This window comes from Peromyscus leucopus, chromosome 12 (assembly GCF_004664715.2).
Source record: "Peromyscus leucopus breed LL Stock chromosome 12, UCI_PerLeu_2.1, whole genome shotgun sequence".
Lineage (NCBI taxonomy): Eukaryota > Metazoa > Chordata > Mammalia > Rodentia > Cricetidae > Peromyscus > Peromyscus leucopus.
Window position 1 is genome coordinate 72,799,170 of NC_051073.1, and position 19,543 is coordinate 72,818,712.

The window sequence follows — 19,543 nt, forward strand, 5'->3', positions numbered from 1 at the left end:
CCCTGAACCCTAAGTCCTCCTTTTCACAAGAGAACACCATAAGCACTTGAGAGCTGGGCTCTAGGTCTCAGTCTGACTAACTGGAGAACTCTGGAGCAATAAGGAAGAGAACAGACTCTTCACCCTTCCCGGTCCGCTCATTCTGGACCCATTACTCTTGGACCGTGGACCCTGAGTTAATCAGCTGATGTCTTCTTCCATACAGGACCTGGTTCATGGTAGGTGGTTATTAGGGATTGACTGTCAGAAGAAATTAATATGGAGGCATAAGCAAGATAGACTCAGGGCATATATGAAAGTGTGTGTGTGTGTGTGTGTGTGTGTGTGTGTGTGTGTGTGTGTGTGATAAACACATAAAAGATGCTACAGGTTTATAGAAAGGAAGTTGGGATGAATCACCTTTCAGAGAAAACTTATAGGATAATTACCACATCACAGTCATAGACATTATGATGGAGTCCTAAAGGGAGAGAACAAGCCTTCAGGTCCAAAGAAGAGCTAGAATGATGGAGGTCCTGAAGGGCGAGACAGACCCTTCAGTTCCAAAGGACAAAAGCATTCTTAACCCATAGATTTTTCAGGAAATGGGGAGCTCCATATCATGTGACCCAGCCTAAGGTGTGTGCATGCCAAAGTCACAGAGGCAGGCACCAGGTAGGATGATAAGGACATCCTACAGGGGGACGGGGAGTGAGGGACTGTAAAGCCCAGGTCCAATCAGCCCCTGGTTTGGAAATGCTCAGTGTGTGTAGAGGGAAAGAACAGTGGGCAGTCCGAGATCTCCCCAGGAGAACGTGAGAAGACACTCAGGTGGGCTGGGAGCGAGGGAATGAACCTGCCACAGAATTGGGCTGACTTTAGATGCACAATGGGGGCATTCTGACTTTAAAAGAGTCTTTGAATTTGGGAGTTTATTGTATAAAGACAACATAGAAGAAATTAATTCAAGCTTCCTTGTGATGTAGTGATGGCTTCTGAAAGGACATACTTGATTTAAAGCAGTGCTGGGCAGGCAGGACCTTCCTGCGGGATGAGCTAGTTCTTTAGTTTTCTGAGAGAAGGCTGCCACCACCGTAAGGAATGGGGCATGTGACCACAGAGCTTAGGACAAAGGGTGGCCGTGGATGATGCTTAGTGGATGTTCACAGTTTAATGAAGTCAGTGAAGTCTACAGGTGACGTCACATGGGGAAGAGTCACACTTGCTTTTCCCTAAGACTGTTTTATGTAGCAGGCTTTCTTTTAGGCCACCAATCAGCTCCCGAATTGTGACATGGAGACTTCTTATTAGTTATGAACGATGGGCCTTACTATCTTGTGCGTGTTCCCCTAGCTCTTATAACTTATTCTCACCTGTTTCTCTTCATCTATGGTTTGCCTCTGGGCTTCTTACCTTCCTTTCCCTCTGTATGTCCTACTCTGTGTCCTGCTGCCTGGAGGCTGCCTGGCTGCCTGGCCCCAGGCATCTTCTTCTCTTTCTCCCTCTTTCTCTCCTCCTCCCCCTACTTACTCTCTCTGTCCGCCAGCCCTGCCTATCCCTCTGCTTCCCAGCTATCGACTGTTTCAGCTTTTTATTAGATGACTCAGGTGCCTTAGGCAGGCAAGAAGAAACAGCAACACAACTTTACATAATTAAACAAACACAGCATAAACAAATGTCACACACTTTTCTATGGGTAAAATAATAATCTGCAACAGTTTTATGTTTACACAGCAGCATTGCCATTTACTTTTAAATTTTCTTGGACTTTCTCATGACTATCTGCCTTGGGAGTAACATTATTTTAGTCTCGAATACTATGACTCTTTAAAATTAATTTTTAAGGGGTCTGGAGAGATGGCTCAGAGGTTAAGAGCACTGGCTGCTCTTCCAGAGGTTCTGAGTTCAATTCCCAGCAACCACATGTGACTCACAGCCATCTGTAGTGAGATCTGATGCTCTCTTCTGGCCTGCAGGTGCACATGCAGATAGAGCACTTGTATACATGAAACAAATAAAACTTTAAAAAAATTAATTTTCAAATGAGAGAGATACAGCTATGTACATGGGGGTGAGGAGGGAGGATTATGGTATCTAACCATGGAAAACAATCCTGTTTTACCACTTTCTCAAGTAACCATGGCTTTTACCTTGGATATTGATCTTAAATCTGAGGAGCCTGAGGTTTTTCTCATTATCAAAGCATGTCTCACCTCCAGGCCCAGACTGTGGGTCAGTCTTAACACACATCTCAGCTGCACCAGCAGATATATGCATAATTTAATCTTTCTGCTAAATGACATTTTGGTTTGTTTTCCTGATTTCTTTGAGTTGTTTATATTTTCTTGAAGTTTGCTAAACTTTCTTAACATGATTATTTCTTGAAAAAAAAAAATTCCTTGTCAGGCAGTTCACACATCTCCACCCCTTTAGGTTCTGGGGCTTTACTTGGTAATGGTTGGTATTCCTGCAGTTGATTTTGGCTTTTGTAGCTGTCAGTTGATGTCTGCATCCGCTTGAAGTACGGGCTTATCCCAGTCGTCAGAGACTGACTTTGCTTGAGAAAACTTCAGCAGTGTGGCAGTGTTGATTGTCGGTTCAAACAGATCTGGAACACATAGGGAACAACCCTCTATCTGGGAGAGATTAGCCCCTGGGAGTACCTGGGAGGGTTATATTGCTTAGGCGGAGACAGAAAAGCTCACACCAAAAGCAGGCAGCACTATTTCCTGGCCTTGGATCCTGAACCATATAAAAAGGAGAGTGTTCACTGAGTGCAAACGTTTCCCGCTTCTGATGGTGAATGTGATACGATCAGCTGATTCAGGCTTCTGCTGCCCCCATGATGTTCTGTGCCCTTGAACTGCGATCTCAGTAAAGCCTTTCTCCCTTGAGTTGTTTCTCTCAGGGTGTTTTATCATTAGCAACGGAGAAAGAAATGAAAACCAGTCTTCCCTTGCAGGGGTTTTGGGCGGGCTGTTTTCCATGATCTCTCGGTAGATTTGCTTTCTATTCCCTAGGCAGACTGGCCTGGTACTTGGCAACAGGTGGGTGAGCTTGATGTCTGGGCCTATAGGAGATGACCTGAAGCTTGAATATGCACAGGCTTGCCTGGGTCCTGGGCTAGAGCTTGAACCTAAGTCTACAGGGGTTAGTGTCCGGCTAGGAGGGTTCTAGAGTCTGTGTTTTCATGGGCAGCCTGGATATGGAATTCCTGGAGGCTTGCCTGAAGCATCCGTTTGAAGGGGTGAGCTAGGACACGAGCCTGCTAGAATAGGCCTAGACTTTAGGTCCATCAGAGTCTGAGATCCCTGGTATTGGTTTGGGTCTCAGGCCAGCCTGGTGCTGAGGCAGGAGCTAGATCACATTAGGCAGCAGAAGCAGCAGAAACAGACCCGTGGTGAAAGCTACAACTTGTTCACACAGATCACAATGGGAATGGATGATAGAGTTAAAAGGGTTAAAAAGTCAAGCCAGGTGCACTCAGGGTGGGAGGCAAAGGCACTGGCAGCTGAGCACGAAACAGCCGAGCAGAACTGGCAAGAGACAGACAGAATGTCTCGAAGAATTAAGACCAGTGTTGGCAGGCTAGCTGGGGAAGCTTTTATAAGCCATTCCATCCCTGGGAAACATATGTTAGATATATGGCTTTTTTACATATTTTTGTTTTTAGTGTAGACAATTATAACAGACTGAGTTGTAAGTAAAACTGCCCCACTTCTTCTAAAAGCCTGCTTCATTCCTCTTCAGGAAAGAGAGCACAGACCACCCCACAGAAAAGGAGATGAGCCAGAATACTGCAGTTACTTCTTGTGAGCTGTGAGAACTGACAGCTGAAGACACCGGCGGCGGGGGCAGAGAGAGCAACAGGCGCTGGTGACTCATGGCTAGCACACAGTTCCAGGTCAGCAACGGAAAAAGCTGGAGTCAGAGATGGACGAAATAAATGGGGCTTCATCCATGCCCGCTGACCAGGTGGGCAATGCGTGAACAGAGCCCGATCCCCTCTGGTTGGGCTATACACTGCTCGCAGCTTGCAGGAAGAAAAAAACCCACCCAAGAGAGGATGCCCTGGGCAAGACCAACCATAGAGAAGCAGCAGAGAGCCTGAAATGGGGAGGGCGCTGGGACCCCGGAGCTCCCAGCTGGACTCCCAGCACTTGGAACACTCTCATTCTCCTGATGGGGGCTGTCTGTTCTAATAAAGTTTTCTGGTTTTGTTCTGTTTCTTAGGTGTGGCTGGTGCATCCCTGCTCTCTTTTCTGCAGCCTTGGGCCTCCACCTGTCACTTCCACGTTCTGAGGGCCGTGTCTCGGTGGTCCTAAGATCTGTGGCCTCACAAGCTCTTCTGTTGTTTTCCCTTTCTTGGTGTCTGTGGTTGTGGTTTCTCTCATGGTTTGGTCTTCTGCTGTCCAGTCCTTAGTTCACATCCCATAGAATGAACTTGGCAAATCCCCTAGACAATGACCTCTCACCTGCAAACCCTGGTAGCAGAATAAGAGTGCTGTGAATATCGCTCTATATAAACAAAGCACTGATTGGCCAGTGACCAGGTAGGAAGTATAGGCGGGACAAGGAGAGAAGAGAATTGAGGGAACAGGAAGGAGGGGGAGACACTGCCAGCCACCGCCATGACAAGCAGCATATAAAGATGCCGGTAAGCCACGAGCCATGTGGCAAGGTATAGATTTATAGAAATGGGTTAATTTAGGATATAAGAACAGTTAGCAAAAAGCCTGCCAGGGCCATACAGTTTATAAGTAATATAAGTGTCTGAGTGATTATTTTATACGTGGGTTGTGGGACTGCGGGGCTTGGTGGGACCTGGAGAGAAGCTCTCCAGCAACATAAGAGGGCAAGTGATATGAAGTCTTCTATTGGCCAGATAATAACAGGATCTCAGTCTTTGGTCATCACTCCATGAAAAGCTTTAGACCACTTTTCCCAGCCACCCATCTCATCAATGCTATCTTAGCCACAGTTCTCTTGCTGGGAAGACACCATGACTATGATGACTCTTTTAAAATAAAGCATTTAATTAGGGCTTTCTTACAGTTTCAGAGGTTTAGTCCATTAACATTACGGTGGGCAACATGGCGGCACACAGGCAGACATGGTATAGGCAGAGAAGTAGCTGAGAGTTCTACATCCAGATATGCAGGCACCAGGAAGAGAGAGAGACTGGGCCTGGCTTGGGCTCTTGAAACCTCAAAGACCACCCCCAGTGACACGCTTCCTCTAGCAGGGCCACAATTTCTCTGACGAGGTCACGTCTACTAATCCTTCTCAAATAGTGCAACTCTCTTATGACTAAACATTCAAATATATGAGGCTATGGGGGCCATTCTTATTCAAACCACCATGTTCCACTCTCTGATACCCTGAGGCTTTTAGCCATATAATAACACAAAATGCATTCAGTCTAATTTCAAAAGTCCCCATTGTCTATCACAGTCTCAACAGTTTGTAAAGTCCAAAGTTCAAAGTCTCTTCTGAGACTCAGTTCTCTTAACTGTTGCTTCTAGTAAAACCAAAATAAAAAAGCAATTTGTGTACTTTCAACATACAATGGCACAGACTATATATTTACCATTCTAAAAGGGATGAAAGGGGGAATAGTGAGGAAATATTGGACCAAAGCAAGACAGAAAACCAGCAAGGAAAACTTCAAATTCTGCATCTCTATGACTGATGTCTGTAGGAGACCAGTTCTGACTTATCTAAGGGTTCTTGAGGGGAGGAGAGAGGAATGAGGAAGTATTAAATAGAACTATAGACCTAGATGGAAAGACAGAGACACAGGATAGCTTTGGGAAGGCGCTGGGCCAATACCCAGCCACCCAGAGTTTTATTCTAATGGGCTTTTTATATACTACCAAGGAGAGGCAAAAGATACCCCCCCCCATTTCAAGATCAAAGTACAATGTACAGCCAAAAGTATAGACCCTTCAAAACACCTGGTAACCACACCCTTGGCCAAATCATCCTATTATGCAGCCCTGCTGGGTAAAGCAAGCTCAGACTTTCTGACCTTGAGAGTAAGGCCTTACTAGGTAGAGAGCATCTGTGGGTCCCCACAGATGTCAAAGTGCTCTTCAGATCTCCAACTCCTTCAAGCTGTGTTAACAACAATACAGCTCTCTCTTCTGGGCTGGTTCTACTCCCTGTTAGAGTCTCCCTTGACAGGTATCCCACAGCTCTAGCATCTCCAATATCTTGGAGTCTCCAACACAACCCAGGCTTCACCTTCAAAGCTTCACACAGTGGCCTCTCTGAGACTCTGTGCAGGGACACCCCTGACAAATGCCTAGCCTCAGCTGCTTTCCTTAGCCATGGAGGGAGATTCCACAACCCCTTTCTTGTATTCTTGACTCTAAAGCCAGAACCACATGGCTGAAGCTGCTAAGTTCTCATGCGTGATGGGGCTACAACTTGTCATCCTTGTTCAATTACATCTGCCTCAGCTTTTGTTGATGGTTTTCTTCACTGCTTAAGCTTTTCTTTAATATTTTTCACAAGTTGGAAGCTTAGCTGGTTGGGCTCTTGCCCTGAGGTCATCACTTTCTTTGTTTCATTTAGCGTCAGACTTTTCATTAAACCTTTTATCTCCTTGAGCACTGGACTTAGCTCTATTACACTCCATTAGCTCCTTTTCTCCCCAAACTGTACATTTTGTATTTTTCCTTTCTCAGACTGCTCCTTTTCATTTATCTATATAAAAGTGACCACTAACAACAACCATACAATAGAGTCAGTTCTAGGATGTCTTGAACTCTCCTTTGCCAACGCCATTAATCCAAAATTCTCCAATTTAACCTCAGGCAGCTTTTGTTTTTGTTCTTGACAAGGGCAGAAAGCAGCTACATTCTTTGACAAAATTATCACGAGAACAGTCTCCAGGCCACTTACTAATATTCTTCCCTTCTGAAACTTCTTGGGCTTGGCTCCCACAGTTGAAATTTACCCCAGCATGGTCCTCCATGCTCCTACTAGCATGGGCCATTAAACCCCGCTTAAAGCATTCAACTGCTTTTCTAATCCAAAGTCCCAGAGCCCACATTCCACCAACAAGCAAACATGGTCAAGCCTGTCACAGCAATGCCCCACTCCCTGGTACCAATGGACATGTCTGAATGGGTTCAAACTCCATTCCCGGTACCATCTTCTGTGCTAGTCACTGTTCCGTGGCTGTGAAGAGGCACTATGACCATGGCAACTCTTATAAAAGAAAGCATTTATTGGGGGCTTGCTTACAGTTTCAGAGATTTATTCCATCATCATCACAGTGGGGAGCATGGCGGCACACAGTCAGGCACGGTGTTAGAGAGAGGCACTGGGCTGGCTTGGGCTTTCGAAATCTCAAAGCCCCCCTTCCAGTGACACACTTCCTCCAACCAGGCCACACCTCCTTTGTCAAGAACATGCCTTCTAGTCCTTCTCAAGTATTGCCACTCCCTGGTGACTAAGTGTTCAAATATATGAGCCTATGGGGCCATTCTTTTATGTGTCATATAAACGACTACCCTAGTTGCTTTGTAGCTGCCAAAGCCCAGAGCTAAGACTCTATTTGGTTGTGTGATCAGCATCCCTACAGTTCTGCTGAACTCTGCATTTGGCTCCCCCAGGTATTCAGAATATCAATCTATACCTTGCCCATACCTAGGTAAATCTGTGATAGGAACCTGAGGAAATGATTGCACTCTTTTCAGAACTGTTGCCTTATAAGCAAGACTGCTGCAGCTTGTATCCCACATCAGGCATCCTGGTTCTTGGGTTATACAGGGCTGCCTTTCTCAAATATCAGCTAATGTCTACTGTATACAGCAGTTTGTTGTGCAAACTAAAGTCTTAGAGAGACTTGGAAGGAGGAGAGAGTCTTCCTGTTTCAAGGAACAAAGATTCATTCTTGAGCTCAGAAACAGGATTTTGTATGGCTCTATACGGAAGATTAAAAAGGCCCTTAAGAAAATCTGGGGCCAGGAATCAAGTTAAGGTGGGTGTTCACAACGGCTCTGGGTTTAAGTCAAATCTAGTTTCTGAGGCACATCAATGCACCCCCTCTAGTTCAGGGTTGCAAGCACCAATTCTTACATCGGCATATACCAGTGCCCACATGATGCCTGGCATGGTACCTAAGTGTGAGAATGAACCACTGGAACACAATAGTGTTGGAAGGTGTTTCAGGGTGACAGGATCTTTCACAGCCCAGTTGTGTATGACTCAAGGACCTAAGATGCTAAACAGAGCCTTATTGTATAAATACTGCTCGTTTCATTTACAGATAAACAGACTTAGAGGGGCCAAGTACATGTCATGTGCACAGGTTGACATGGACCAATGCCAGGCTCCAAAGCCCACCATCAGCCCCTGTACCATCTTGTCATTCAGGTCAGATGTCTGAATACATCAAACATGACCATGTCAGGTGCTCTGCTTTCCAAGAAGGATGTGCTGGTTAGTAAGCAGCACTTCTCCATGGCCTCTGCCTCAGTTCCTGCCTCCAGGTTCCCACCCTGATATCTCTTCATGATGGACTGTGATTGGGACATGTAACCCAAATAAACTCTTTCCTCCCAAGTTGTTTTCAGTCAGTGTTTTACCACAGCAACAGAAAGCAAACTAGGACAAAGGGCTTTGGCCACATGTTTCAGCTTCCTTCTGAAACAGATGTTTGATTCTGCTTTTAAAAAAGGTTTACTCCTCTGAAAATTGTAGGTGGAAGTTTCTGTCCTGCCAGCTACTCCCAAGTAACCACACAGACACTTAATATTAATTATAAATGCTTGGTCGATAGCTCAGGCTTGTTACTAGCTAACTCTTACATTTTAAATTAACCCATATTTCTTATCTATACTTTGCTGTGTGGCTTGGTACCTTTTCTCAGTATGGCATGCCTATCTTACATCTCTCAAGACTTCTAAACTCTGCTCTTCTTCTTCTTCTTCTTCTTCTTCTTCTTCTTCTTCTTCTTCTTCTTCCAGCATTCTCTTAGTTTGGCTTTCCCACCTAACTTTTTCTTGCCTAGTTATTGGCCAGTCAGCTCTTTTATTAAGCCAATCAGAAGGCACCTTGGCAAAAACACATCTTTACAGTGTACAAAAAGATTATTCCAAAAACAGAAAATGACTGATTTGGACATTTACCTACATGGCAGAACAGTGCAGGAGTTGAGGCTGTGCTTTGGAGCTCAGCTGACACACATCACTCTGTGGATGTGACACATATCTTGACTTCTGTAAGCCCCAGTTAGCCAGGAAAGAGAGACAGCAATATTTTTTTTTAATTTATCCCCCCTGCTCCACAATTTGGCACATTTCTCCTAGTCTCCACACAAAATTGGTTTTCCTAGCATTTGCCATGTGGTTCCCTAGCCTACAAGTAAAATGATTGAAACTACATTCTCCCTTTGTTAAAAAAAAAAAAAAAAAAAAAAAAAAAAAAAAAACTTCCTCTGTGTCAGACATGGAGAAAAATGAAAGAACACAGGTCAGTACTCCTAGCTTTTCAAGCTGCTTTTCTGTGAGTAAGGAGGAAAAGGAAACTCCATCATATGGACCCCATGCTTTCTACAGAGGGCTATTTATTTGTTTTTGTAACCAGTTCACTGGAGTCCCTTTAGCAGAAGATACTCCCTGACATCTTGTGCTCACCACACCGATCGTGACCTTGGCAAGGATGAGCGTATTTTACAGCTGAAAAGAGGCTGGAGAAACATTGGATCCTCTTCTCCCAGTCTTCTTTGTACAGTTTCTGTAGGTAGGCGAAGGGAACTCCCTGTGGCTTTGGGCGAGATGATGATATATCTTGTTTCATAAAAAATTCCTCGAGTGTAAGATCCACACTCCATAGACAAGGAAACCAGGGCCTGAAAGAGGAGACTTGCTGACATGCTATGGCAATCTGCCATCTCAGGGCAGACTAGTCTGGTAAAACTTACTCCTCAAAAATGGTTTTGAGCTGAGACTAAAAAAGTGTGTGTTGGTCTCCAGGGCTGAGCTACAGGTCTCTATAAAAGGGACAATGTATGTCTTTCTCCTGCTATCTTTGGCGTGGTTTTGAATGCCAATCCTTAATCCTTTGCTTCTCCCCGGGGGATCTGAATTTTGGGCTCTAGAAAAGGAGCCATGAAGAGGGCTCAGAAGAGCAGGAGGGGCCATGCCAGAGGAGGAGGAGTCAGAGGGGAATCTAGGCAGTGGGTGAAGAAGCATCTTTCAAGGCTTCCCAGACACTGGCAGCACTTTTGACAGATTTTCCTTATTTGTCTGTGAAGGGGATTTCAACTCATTCAAGACAGATTCAACTGGTTGCTAAGGCGATAGTGGTGTAGTCATCACTGCCATGGAAACCCTCTCAGTGGCATAATATAAATATTTTCTTTCAAGAATAAGATGGGGAGTTGAGTGGGTGATAAGTTATTTTCTAATGTTCGTAGGCTGTGGACAGAGCCTACAAATGGATGGAGAAAGGACAAGACCAAATTAGCTCACATTCTATAGCGCTCACAGAACAAGCTGTTTTTATTTGTTTGTTTTAGATATAAAAGCCAAAAAATGTGAGGAGGCAAAAATACCAACCAAAATAGTCCCTAGCTGTGCAGTGGAGAGAAAGAACGTCCTGTTTTCTCTTTCTCTCAGGGACTGTCTGTAAGACTGGTTTCTTTGGGCCAGTGTGAAGGCGTCCACAGAGTTTCTAAGTTCTCTTTCTCCTCCTGATTTTCTTCCTCTTCCTCCTTTTCTTTATCCATCAACAACTTCTCAGATGGAGGGTGAAGCTTTCAGAGAGCCCCAAAATGCTAGAAACTTCCAAAAGTAGTAGGGAAAATCATGCCCAGGAAGAGGCATCTTCTTCTACCCTCCTTTGAGTTTTGGAAGTGGAAAGCCACAGAAAGGCTTCATGCTTTTGCTAGAGTACACACACACACAGGGTGGTGTGGACACACCATTGCTGCACTCAGCTTCCTCAGAAGAAATTGCCGTCACTCAGGTGGGAAGACAGAACCTCAGTGATACTCTCTGAAGTAATGGCCGACACTGAGATGGTAAGGCTCCCTGGTCCCTGCCCTCAAGTAGAACAGGGGTCATGAGAGCACAATAGAGGCAGGAAGACACGGGGTGTCACGGCTCACCTTCAATGCCAGCTTGTCGTAACTTAGGATCACCTGGGAAGAGAGCCTCGATTGAGAACTTCATCCAGGTCACGGTGACCTGTGGATACGCCTGGGGCGGGGGTGGTGGTCTTGATTGATATTTGGCCTAGCCAATTGTGGGTGGCATTATTTCAGGCGGGGGATCTGGACGGTGTAGGAGGGCAGTGAGCAAGCAAGGATCCAGGCCTTTATTCTCTCTCTGCTCTTGACCATAAGTGTGGTGCTTTAAGTATTTTTCTTTTAACTTCTTCACAACAATGGATTATAATGTGGAATTATAAGCCGACCACATCCTTTCTCACCCAAGTTGCCGTTGTGGCAGGAGATCTGTCCCAGCTACAAAAAAGAGACTAGACTGGGGACAGCAACAGTGACACTACAGTTCAATACGGGGACTGGGACCTAGTGTTCGGCTAGGAACTTGTCTGTAGTTAAGAATTTACTGTAGGGGGCAGACAAGCTGGCTCAGTGGGGAAAGGCACTTGCTGCCAAGCCTGAGGGCCCGAGTTCAATCCCTGGCACCTACTTGGAGGAAGAAGAGAACTGACCTGTGAAAGTTGTCCTCTGACCTCCACGCACACCCTGTACATGTTACCTGTTACACATGTAACAATCCCCCACCCCCACCCCATGCCCACAAACACAATAAAGACACGTAATGATTTTCAAGAGTTTAGTGTGCGTTCCAAAGCAGCTGGAAAGAGAGGATTCTGAACGTTATGAATATAAGGGAATGATAAATATTTGATAGCTCTGCCCTCTCTCACTAAATCACCACACATGGTTACATGAATCAAAATATCAGCCTTACCCCCATGAGTATGTACAGTTATTACGTGCCAAGTTAAAAACTAAATTTAGGAAAAGAGTCGGTTCCAAGTCTAATTTTGTTATCCCGAGCCCAATGTGGGGACAGGATGCCCCCTGGAGGGCGGGGTCACTGCTGTGCTACCACCACGGCCTCCAGAACATCTATGGCAAGACTTCCGCTTACTTGTCTGCTGTGGGAATTTTGCTGGCCCGGAGAATCTGATGAAATCGTCTTACCGAAGATGCAGGCAGGCTGAGTGATGACAGGATGTGGGAGGAGGGGGGCACTATCGCTCTTGAAAGCTTTTCATGGGCTCCCAAGGGGGAGTCACAGTGCTCTCCTCACCCAGGGCCCCTTGAGACAGCTCTGGCCCTACCAAGATGCAAATAGGCCCGAGAGAGGAAGGGCCCTGTTTGTTCCTGTTTGTCTATATTGTCTGGCCTGAGAGGTCTGTCAATCATGTGAGGAGGGTTGGGGGCAGCACAAATGGCAGGCAGACGATAACCGAATCTGGGAAATGAGTTCAGACCTGGAAATGAGGGGTGCAGGGCTCAGAGGAGAGTTCTACCACTAAGCTATAGACTTTTAGCCCTACCCCCTCTTCCTTTCTACCTTGAGGCAGGGAGGGTCTCACAAAGTTGCCAGGCTGGACTAAACCCACTCCGTAGTCTACGTAGGCCTTTAGCTTGTGATCCTCCTGTCTTAGCCTCCTGAGAAGCTAAGATGACAGGCCTGAGTCATCAGACTCAGCTTTGAGGGCTATTTTTTTAGGGGTATGGGGGTGGGGTTATTTCGAGACAAAGTTTCTCAGAGTAGCCCTGCTTGTCCTGGAACTCACTCTAAACTAGGCTGGTCTCCAGCTCAGAGATTCATCCGCCTCTGCCTCCCAAGTGCTGAGATTAAAGGCGTGCGCCACCACTGCCCGGCCATTTTTTTTTAGGCAATGCTTGCAGTCTTAGCTCTCTGTTTCCCCTTCCCTGGTGCTGTGTAATCCCTGATCACCACTGTGTCTCCACTACCTTGTCTAGAACAAGGGAAGTGGGAAAAGACAATAATTAAAAGAGCATATTCTAGAAATGTCTTCAGTCTTTTGCTACAAGTCTAAATTTCTTTTATTAATTTAGCCCCTGGTGATGTGTTCCTTTTTGCTTATTTGTTATCCCTTTCCCCAGGTTTTTAAAGAATATATATATATATATTTTATTTTATGTATATGAGCATTTTGCCTGCATGCCTGTATGTGCACCATGTGAATGCCTGTTGCCTGTGGAGGCCAGAAGAGGGCATTGGATTCCCTGGAGCTGGAGTTACAGATGATCATGAGCCACCACATGGGTGTTAGGAATTAAATCCAGGTCTTCTGCTATAACAACCAGTGCTCTTAACCACTGAGCCACCTCTCCAGTCCCTCTCCCAGATACTAATTGTATATTTGGTCAATGAATTGCCATGAACACCATTGCATATAGATCAATGAAAAAAAATCTCCTGGTTCTTGTGTCCATTAGAGAGATTCCAAAGAGAGGGGCTTGTCAGTGAGACAATTTATAGGTTTCACTTCAAAGATGCAGCAGTTGACAGCCAAAGGGTCACTGCACATCTCTTATTTACTTCTGCCGGGCCACAATGCCCTGCTTTCAAGCCAAATCTAAATATTGTAGCTGACACATGAGAACTCCTGGCCAGTTGTAGACAAAGGCCAACTCTGGACAAGCAGCGATCTTGCAAAGTCAGCTGCATTCTCTGCTCGCTAGAATAGTAAAACTATGTTCTGACATGTTTTGAATGGTCCCTGTATGCATATGATGTCTATGTTATCTTTTGTTTTGTTTGTGGATTTCCAGCAAGTCAGTCTCACATCTTTCATAGCAGTTGCTTAGTTTTCTTTCTGTTACTGTGATAAAATACTTTGACAAAAAGCAGTTTATATGAGGAATGGGTTTATTTGGCTTACACTTCTGGATTCTAAACCATCATTGAGAGAATTCAGGGCAGGATCTCAAACAAGAACTTGGAATAGAAACCATGGAGTAACGCTGCTTGCTGGCTCCCTCTGAGACCCATGCTTAGCTGACTTTCTTCTACACGCCAGAACCATCTGCCTAAGGAATGGTGCCACCCACAGTGGGCTAGGTCTTTCTAATATCAATTAACCTTCAAGATTATCCTTCACGGGCATGCACATAAGGAAATCTGCTCTGGAAAATTCTATGAGACTCCCTTCTCTGTGTGTCAAATTGACAATTAAAGCTAACAAGGATATTAGTTTTATAAATTATTAATTTTCAAAAATCAAAATGGCACATACACAAGCTTGAAAGCCAAATGGTGCTAAGATACCCATGTTGAAGACACCTGTCTTCTAGTCACACTTTTAACTTCCTGTTCTTTACTCTAGAGATAATGACCCCCATTCCTTACCCAGCTCTCCTAGTCTTTGCTAAGCTGTTATTTCCAGCCATTATGTATTTCCTCTGTGGTAGAGGAGGGTTTAACACTCCTACATCAAAAACCCTTCCCTCTCTCCCTCCTTCATCTCCCAGACAGAGTTGTATCACAACATGTGGTTAAGGTAACACTCTGTAGTTCATTTTCACTGTTCAGCCAAGCTTATGTGTAGTGGGTAGCTGTTCTCACCAGGCCCTGAAGCACCGCCCCTAGTGAAGTAGCAGGCAACTGTTACACCTGCCTATGACCTTGAAGTACATGCCCCTGGGGCGTGGCCACTAGGGGACCCTTCAGACCTGGGATGCGTGGACTTGGCTCTCACTTCACTACCTGGCGCTTTTGGATGCTGGGAGGGACCAGGGCAGTTCTCGCTAGAGGAGAGCGTTGGACCGTGTCTCACCCTTCTAGGATCCCGCAGCCACAAATTCCTCTATTTTGTCTTGTGAGTTTTCTTACACCCATAACATTCATGTCACTATTTTACCCATGGGCCTGGCTGGTAGTTTTGTAGTTCACAGGGTTCACAGCTGGCTGAAATTCACGATATTCCTCCCTTAGTAGCTTGCATAACACCTGGTACTACGACAGCTCGCCAGCAGGGAAAAAACTTCCATGGCCTGTCACCAAAGCGTGTGGTGTCTTTGACAATATGGTGTTAACGTCAAATTCTGGTCGGAAATCAAGAGCAACTAGAATAGTATGTGATGTTCTGGGGACCTTTGGGGCCTCCATGACCAAAAACTTGTTGTAAAGTATTCCACACCTAGCACTGGAATTTTTCTAATAATCTATGGCTTCTGGGAGGAGCATTATCTCTGCCCCTGCCCCATGCTGCCCCGTAAGAATCTTCCAATCAAAGTTCTAAAAACATTTTGCTTTAAATAAATTTATAGATAATAGGTTTCCACACAGCTTTTCCGGAAGTCCGTAGTGTTAATTGTCCATTCCTCACCCTTTCTGGTCCCCTACCCTCCCACTGATGTCCCTACTTAAACCCTCGCCACCGTCTCACCTCCACACAACCAGTGTTCCCCCTCCTTCAAGGTTTTGGTTGCCTCCCTGAAATGGCTCCTTTCTAGTTCTTTGGCTTTTATAGGCACTCCAAATTATACATACAAATCTAAAGAGTCAAACCTAAGATCCACGCACAAGATACAACATGCAATATTTGTAGTTCTGGGTCTGGATGGCCTAACTCAATATAATTTTTCAGTCCCCTCCATTTACCTGCAAATGTCATAATTTCACTTTTTCTTTTTCTTTTTTAAAACAGGTGAGTAGAATTCCATTGTGTGTGTGAACCACATTTTCATCTCCACTCCTCAGCTGACAGACAACAACTAGGCTGATTGAATATCCTAGCTATTATGAATAAAACAGCAACGAGCGTGGATGAACACATCTCTGCGGTAGGTTATGGGGTCCTCTTTGTATCTGCAGTTGGAGAGCTGGATCATGTGTTAGATCCACTTTCAGATTTTTGAGGAACCTGCATACTGATTTCCATAGTAGCCTCTCTAGCAGTGAATAAACATTATCCTTTCCCCACAGCTGCACTGGCATCTACGGCCATTTTTTTTTTTAATCTTGACTATTCTGATTGAAGTAAGATGAAATCTCAAAGTAGTTTTAATTTGCATTTTCCTGGTGGCTAAGGACATTGAACATTCTAAAAAATGTTTCTCAGCCATTAATATTTCATCTTTTCAGAAATCTCTGTTTAGTTCTACACCCAAGTTTTAAGTTGGGTTGTTTGTCTTCTTGATGGTTAGTTTTTGAGTTCTTTGTATATTCTAGATACTGACTGTCTTAGTGTTCTATTGCTGTGAAGAGACACCATGACCATGGCAACTCTTAGTATTTAAGTATTATTAAGTATTAGTATTGGGGCTGGCTTACAGTTTCAGAGGTCTAGTCCATCATCATTATGGTGGGGAGCATGGCAACACACAGGTAGACATGGTACTGGAAAAGTAGCTGTGAGTTCTACATCTGGATCCAAAGGCACCAGGAAAAGAGAGAGAGAGAGAGAGAGAGAGAGAGAGAGAGAGAGAGAGAGAGAGAGAGAGAGAGAGAGAGAGACTGGCCTGGTTTAGGCTTTTGAAAACCTTGAAGCCCATCTCCAGTGACACACTGCCTTCAAAAAAGCCAGACTTCCTAATCCTTCCCGATAACACCATTCCCTGGTGACCAAGCATTCCAATACATGAGCCTATGGGGCCATTCTTATTCAAAACACCACCGCACATTGACTTTCTCTCAGATCTATAGCTGATCAAGGTTTTTTTCTTTGTTCTGTGGTCTGTCTGCCTCTCTACGTCACCTAAGTTTCCTCTCCTTGTTCTGTACCTATGACTGGTAGGTTTGGTCTTTTTTAGTGTCCCAGATTCTCCATGTGCTCTCCTCCTGGGAGTTTGAAGATCTAATGTTTTCTTTGACTGAGTGACCCCCCATTTCCTTTATCTTGTCTTCCAGAGTTGATATCTCTCTTTAACTTGATCTGATCCATTGCTGAGACTTTGCTCTGGGATTTTTGTTTCATTTCCTCAGCTTTCACTTTGAGTTTACTTCATTTTGGCTTTTCTTCAGAGATTCTATCTCTTTCTCAAAGCCCATCTTAATGTCTTGAATTGTTTTTATTATTTCACTCAAATTGTTCGTGTTTCAGCAATCCTTATTCAGACATTTGTTTCACCCCCGCAACACACACACACATTTCATTCCTGAACATATTTACAATTGCTGCTGTGAAGTCACTGTCATGTGTATTAGCTAAGTTACTTTTCTCAGGGAACAAACATCGCAAAGAGAGTGCCAGTCTCTGGAGGAGACAGAGCATCTTAGTTATTCATGTTGTCTGTGGGTTGTGTTTTTTGTTTGTTTGTTTGTTTTTTGTGATGAGACCCATGCATCTGGAGGTAGATCATTTGTAGTTTTTCTGATGTTGATATGTGGCCTCACCTTTGTTGAGTGGATTTTGGATGTTATTTGCTGTTATCCCACCTTGTCCGGCTGCAGACCAGGTGAATGGCACTTGGTGTTCTGTCTTGTCACCACTCAGTGCTGAGGGGTGAATGGGATGTCAGAAGGGTCTCATCTCAGTTACAGATAGGTACGACATCCAATCCTAGGAGTGAGACTTCTATAGGCTTAAACAAGTCTTGCTTCTAATTTTCAGAAGTTTGTGGAGAGATCTCATCACAGGTGGTCCTTGGGTAGCAGGGGCTGGTGTCATGGTGGGAAAGAGCAGCGTTCTGTGGGGGTGGGGAGGAAGGATGTCATATGGTCCTAAGATGGAGATGGGTAGGGTGGAGGCCAGATAAAGGTTTCCTTTCTGCAGTGAGAGGTACAGGATACAGGCATCTTGGTAGGTGGGGTTGTGGATTGGTTCTGGGTTCCTTCCTGGAGTTCTGGATCAGACTCCATAGGGTACCAGAGTGGCATGGTGGGCCAGGTGGTTGATGGGTGGGAAGTAGAATGGGTCTTGGAGATCAACCTGGAGTTCCTGGTCTTATTAAATTTCTTCTGATTATTTAGGAAAGTGCAGCAGAATAACTGATCACATAGATCTTTTAGAGTTTTCTTTGTTGGAGGCTTTCCCAAGGAAGCGCAATACAGATTTAAAATTTTTTTTTCTATGCCTATAGGTTTTGCCTGCATGCATGACTGTGCAATACATGTGTGTCTAGTGCCTGTGGGGGCCAGAAGAGGGCATCAGATTCCCTAGAAAAGACAGTTGTGAGCTGCCATGTGGGTGCTGGGCATTGAACCTGGGTCCTCTGGAAGGGCGGCCAGTGCTCTTACCCATTGAGCCTTCTCTCCAGCCCTTCAAATTAGATTTTTAAAAGGCTAGGCAAATCAGCCTAAGATTTTACCACCAGACTTGATCTGCATGACCTACAGATTGGGGTTAGCTCCTCTCCTGAAGTTCTCCAAGGACCCCACTTCCTGGCTGAGAAGTGACCCTTCTTCACTCATTTGTAAGACTGCAAACCCCGTCAGCCAGGTGGTACCGCGAGAGCTGACCCTCCTGTCACAGTCTTGTCTTGCTCCACTCCCCACCCACGAGATTGTATGGCCAGACGGCGGGGGTTGAACAAACAAGGAGAGTTTTTGTTCACTACATGGGAGTGACAATTCAAACAGAAAGGCGTGAGCTTTGAATCTCCGATGACAGCTGAATGCTGCCCAGAAGGAGTCCTCAGTATTGTAACTCTAAGCCCCTTGGAGGACTTCAGGATGTCAAGCAAAAAGGGATTCCTATTATAGCGCTGAGCTCTTAGGGACAGGGGGAGGCCAATCTACAGTGGGCATCCAAAGGCTGAGTCTGTGAACAGGAATAAAGTCTGTGGAAATAATAAAAGTGGTAGGTCTTGGAGGTAAGGTGTAGTGTTTGTCCCCAAGGTAGGAGCAAATACCCCACTGGAGGCAGCAGCCCAGGGTTTGTACAGACCCAGGTGGGCGCTGATATGACTGGGTGCACGCAAAGGCGTAAAATAAGGAGCAATCAGTGGAGAGCCCTCCAGGACTGGGGGAAGCTCTTAATCCAGGAAGCTCATCTCCTCCTCCCTTGATGTTGCAGTGGAAAGGAGAAAGGGAAACCACCCATGGCATTTTGCATTCATTCTGAGCCAGCTGGGAATTTTGCGTGGGTTCCATCCATCTCTGATCATAGATGTGGTCCCATCTATACCCCTATTGGTACCAGGTAAAAATTTCCAAGCTCCATAGAGTCAGCCTTGGTTTCTTAAATCTACGTGGTCACAACTGATACTATACATCTTTGCCAAATGTGAAGTTCCAGGCAATGCCTTGCTCACAGGACCAGTACTTCAATTATGTCCCATTACAAGGAAGACAGATACTTATTAAACCTAGGCAAATAACTTTAGTCCCTTATAAAGAACACCCGTCTTCAAATACAGTCACTGTGGAATATTCCTTTACACTGTGTAAATATATGTCGCTGTGATTAGTTTAATAAAGAAGCTGCCTGGCCAATAGCTGGACAGGATAAAGTTAGGTGGGAGAACCAGACTAAGGACACTGGGGAAAAAAAGGGCAGAGTCAGGAGTCACCAGACCCAGACAGACACAGAGAAGAAACAGCAGGTACAAGATGAAAGGGAGGTAACTCCATGTGGCAGAATGTAGATTGAT